Source organism: Meleagris gallopavo, chromosome 1 (assembly GCF_000146605.3).
Source record: "Meleagris gallopavo isolate NT-WF06-2002-E0010 breed Aviagen turkey brand Nicholas breeding stock chromosome 1, Turkey_5.1, whole genome shotgun sequence".
In the NCBI taxonomy this organism is placed as follows: Eukaryota; Metazoa; Chordata; class Aves; order Galliformes; family Phasianidae; genus Meleagris; species Meleagris gallopavo.
The window spans coordinates 185500488-185505637 of NC_015011.2; the positions used below are offsets into that span (position 1 = coordinate 185500488).

The following is a 5150-nucleotide window of genomic DNA, read 5'->3' on the forward strand; positions in this document are numbered from 1 at the left end:
ATGAATGCCTGATGCCTGGAGTTGGGGTGGTCTCAGTTCCCCCTTGGCTTTTGATCCTGTCTGGGGTTATAGGGTGGACTCTGGCAGGAGGGCCTGGCACTGCTGCCCCTGGCCCTTAGGGAGCTCCCAGCTCACGTGGCGATCTAACACCTCTCGAATACACTCAGTTCCCTAATATCCTGGAGCTAGGTCATTGCTTTCAGGACAACTATAGTGGCCAGTTTTCTACCCACTTACCTCCTTAGGCAATGGATTCGATCAGAATTTGCAAAGGAATGATTTTTAGAAAGAAGTCTGCTTTGAGGCTTACTTTGGTAGAACATGTTGTGCTGCCATTCCCTCCTCAGAGAACAAATCCTAGCCATCATTTTTACCATGGATAGCTATTAACCACAGAGAAGGAACTGCCGCAAATGAACTTGTGGGAAGAAATCATGTCTAAAGCTTTTATATCAAAAAGCTGTCAGAATCTTTTCCTGTCAACAAAACAATCAGGCAATGTTACATTAGTCAAAAATATGCTCTTGATGCATTTAACTCCTGAGTCTCTTCAGAAGTACTGTTCAAAATTGCTGATGTGATTGGCATTTGACAAGCCATTGCTGAACTTCTTGTTATTTCTTGTCACTCTTTTCTGGATTGTACTACACATCCCAGAGAGAGCTGAGAACACTAAGCACTTCACTATCAAGTAGCATTTGATATTGGATATCCAGGAAGACTATTGAGGATTTGTTCATTCCAGGAACTTCACAGTAATTACATACACACAACTACAAAATGCAAGAAGAGACGTAAGTCAGTGTTGGTATATACACACAGAATAGTGGTTATTCCATCTGTATTGGGTGAAGATGATTATGCAACCCCCCAAAACAAACAAACAAACAACAGTAAAAGCTAAAACCACCCAAAGCCTGTCCAGACATGTCCAAATCAATTTGTGTTCCTTGAACTCTGCCAGTGCAAGTCATTCCCACTTTTTCAGATTTTTAAGGAGAAGCAGTTTGTTCATCAACTAGTTCAGCAAGGTGTGATGAATCATCAATAACTATTTCAGAGATTATGCTTACTATACCTCCATCACTAGCACAGAATCTGGCTTCTCTTTGAGGAGCAGAACATTAACTAACCTGAATTCTAGTTCCGTTATCTTACTGGGAGTTTCATCTTTCATGCTCTTCATTCACCTTCCGGAATGCCCCTCTCTCCGGGCTATAGAGAAAGATTAGAAGATTTCATGCAGCTAGACTCTAATCATGTGAATACTACCTAACTCGGCAATGTAAAGCAGCATGACAATTTACTTTCTTAAATATTAGTATATATTAAAACACTTCATATACAGTACACTATTTCATCTGGTTCCTGTAAGACATTAGACGATGCTGATAATACAATTAAAACACATTTAATAATAGCAGCAGAATTAAACCCACAGCTTAGCTTTGAAATCTCAATTACCATGCGTAGTGCTATAATGTGATAGAAAATACAGTGATAAGAGTAAGGTGGCAAAGTCTTCAGCTGCAGCAAATGACAAACCCAAATGCAGCAGCTGAAGATACAGAAATTGAAAAAAAAAAAAAAAAAAAACTGCTACCTTTGGAAGGCCTCAGGGAGGCAGGGATCTCCAGCAAGAGAGTGTTTTACTGTTTACAGGAATCGATAGTGATTGATCAAGGGGGAATGGTTTTAAACTGAGGGAAGATTTTGGTTAGATATTATAAGGAAGTTTTTCACTCAGATGGTGGTGACACATTGAAACACCCACAACACCCAAGTATGTTGTGGATGCCCCATCCCTGGAGGCATTCAAGGCCAGGCTGGATGCGGCTCTGGGCAGCCTAGTCCAGAGGCTGGCAATCCTACCTGTAGCAGAGGGTTGAAACTGGATGATCTTTGAGGTCCTCTTCAACCTAAGCCCTTCTATGATTCTATGAAGATACCATTGCCTCTACTGCCAATACTTAAATGAGGTTTGGGAATGGGTGGATCCTGGCTCCACCCCTTCCAGTCACTCAGGTGCTAGTTCCCTTGGGTTGGCCCTGCCTTTCCACCAGGTGCTCAATCACTGGTTCAGGCTATGACTTAGCATTTCTGCTAAACCATGACCACAGAAAGTAATGCAAACATATAGCCTTATTTTGCTGTCAACATGATCATTGAAAATAAGTCACAGATACACATTATTCTACAGCATATTTGAAATGTCATGGTTGTCAAGCAAAGTCCCTGGTGAATGGAAAAAGGGAAGCATCATTCCCATTGTAGAAGAAAGAGAGAAAGGAACACACGTGGATGTACAGACTGGTGAGCCTCATTTCTGTGTCTGGGAAGATCATGGAGCAGATTCTCCTGGAACAAATGATAAGGCATATGTGACATGAGGAGGTGATCTGAGACAGACAGCATGACTTCACCAAGGACAGATCATGCCTGACCAATCTAGTGGCTTTCTATAATGGAATGACGGCATTGGTGGACTATGGAAAGGAAACTGATGTCACCTACCTACCTGGACTTATGCAAGGCCTTTGACATTGTCCCACACCACAACCTTTTCTCTAAATTGGAGGAAGATAGATTTGAAGGCTGGATTATTCAGTGGATTAAATAATTAGTTGGATACCAGGATACCATCGGCCTTCTTGGACACAAGGGTATACTCCTGGCTCATAGCCATGCTATTATCCACCAGGACACCTAAATCCGTTTCTGCAGAGCTCCTGTTCAGAAGGTCAGCCCCTAACCTGTATTGATTGATGCAATTTTTCCTACCCAGAGGAGGAACTCTACACTTGCCCTTGTTGAACATCATCAGGCTGCCCAACTTTCCAGCCTCGCTGAATGGCATCATAGCCTTCTTGTGTATCAGCCACTCCTCCTGGATTCATATAATCATCAAGCTTGCTGATTCCACTTACTGATTCCATGACATTTAATATTAGGAGGAATTGCATATTTTAATTCCCAACTCTATCTTACAAGGATATTTTGTAGGCTTTCGTTTAGGATGAGAATGGGAAGCTGTAGATGGAGCAGTGCTAAATGCTCTGTCATGAATAACCTTGTAAGTGGTAGAAAAGACACTGCTAAAAAATGGGAAAGAATAGAAAGAATTACATAAAAATATTTTGGGGGCATATTCACATCTCATATTTGCATTATCCACATTCCCACATTATATCCTACAGTTTATTGTAAATACACATTTTTTTATCACCGATAGCGAACTGCTTAGGCTTGCCGTTATTTTGAAAGAAAGTGGGAGATGCTAAAGTCGACTTCTGTAGATATGAAAGGAAAATGCTACAATGATTTCTCATTCTACAAAAGGAGCTCCAGAAGTGGTTGGAACACACATACCTTTGATACTGTTGTATCTACCTTCTCTATGTGTTGTGCAGAAAACACACTGTAACATTTGTCTGTGAAATGTCATGTCCCCCAACAGCTAAGGGACGAGTTTCCTAACAGAACGCTCTGACTCGGTTTGTCTCTAGAGATTTGAATGCTGATAATGCATTTCTAGGCAGTCTGAAAAAAAAAACCTGTAAAGGAGCTGTGAGAATAGACTCTAAGGGAAAAAAAAAATTCCAACATCTATGCACTGTATGGTAGAATCAGTGAGCCAAAGAAAATAATTGCTATCCAGGCACAGACTGAGCAGAACACTTTGAACAACTTGGAGATGCAGAATTTCTGAGATACAATGTGGGAAAACAGGAAAAAATACGTCATCTACTATTATACACAGATGACATGATTAAGGTGAAAATAAAAAATGCAACTCCCTCAGGAATCTTTCTTGAAGATCTACCTTTTCTCCTTAAGTGAAGTGAGAGAAAATAATAGTTCATAAAAATGTTAGTTCTCTTTTGTTCCTTGGGGAGAAGAGATACTTGGTACCTTAAAAGTTACTCAAGTATCTCACATTGGAACATGAACATCTCACATTTCAGCATTTTCATGTTGGCTGATAAGTTCCTGAGAAAGACTGTGATATAATAATTATTTTTCTAACAGAGAGTCTAGGAACTCCTGGTGTGATTTGACACTCAATGGGAAAGAATTGAAGCGATTTCTAGATGAACCTGGAGACTTCTTGTTTGCTTTTTGATACTGATGGATGCTTAGTTCCATTTCTAGAGCTGCTAAACAGTAAAACTACAATATTTGTTAGTGAACTGGTTTTACTGTGATCAGTGAAGTAAGTAAAAACTAAAAACTAAACCCAAACATCTGTTTGTCAACCAAACTGGCAACTTGCAGTCTTTCATGAATTGCTTTCTATATTTATGCCTTTGATGGCCCATCCATCTATTTTATGCATTCAGATACCTCAGAAATACATACACTCTTCATGAGCATCTAATATTTTAAGAACTAGTGATTGGAACCAAACATCAGAAGCATGTCATTTGTGTTCCAGCCAGAGCTGTCTCAGTGTATCTTGGAATGGCGTGGGTATGAAGATGGTAACAACCAGCAAAACAACATATTTATTTAGATAGCACAGATATATTTTGGGGTTATGTTTTGTTTATGATTACTCTTGTTTTAACTGGATAGATTGAAATGGGTGCACTTGACATGGTACTTTTCTGAAATGTCTCTTAGTATCTACATAATAGCATAAAATATTTTTCTGCTTTCAATAATGCAGCATTAATAGAAGTTTAAGCTCATGTAGTTATATTTGTGATGTTGAACAAATCTGAATTAATAACTAAATATTTATATTTGACCAACGGAAGTAATCTGTTGGTGAACAAGACATGGGCATGTAAGCATGAAGTTATGACACATATTTTCTCAAGTACTTAGAGTAGCTTAGAATCACAAAGTAAAAACAACTTGATAAAGAAAACGGAAATAACATAAATGGTTGGCACATACTAAATGTACAAAAAAAAAAAAAAGCAAAAATGGATGTGTTTTTATTATAACCTCTTATGCTCTCATAATAGAATTATTAGAATTGTCTAGAATTATTTGTATTGTGTAATATTGTGAACAATATTTGTAATGCAATATTCTTATGCAAAGCAATCTCTGTTGACATTTTACCCATGCACTCCACTTTTTCCTTTTGTCAAACAAAGGCACAAATTTAAGTTTTCTTCCTTTCCTTTCCTTTCCTTTCC

General features: G+C 38.8%; 1 long non-coding RNA gene across 1 annotated transcript; it reads right to left on the reverse strand.

Annotated features, from left to right (window-relative positions):
* Nucleotides 1-222: 222 nt before the first annotated feature.
* Nucleotides 223-5127, reverse strand: LOC109365501. The gene is made up of 3 exons (XR_002111164.2): nucleotides 1873-5127; nucleotides 1134-1215; nucleotides 223-773 (listed from the first exon to the last, which is right to left on the reverse strand). It is a non-coding gene; the product is annotated as an uncharacterized LOC109365501 (long non-coding RNA).
* Between the last annotated feature and the right edge of the window lie 23 nt (nucleotides 5128-5150).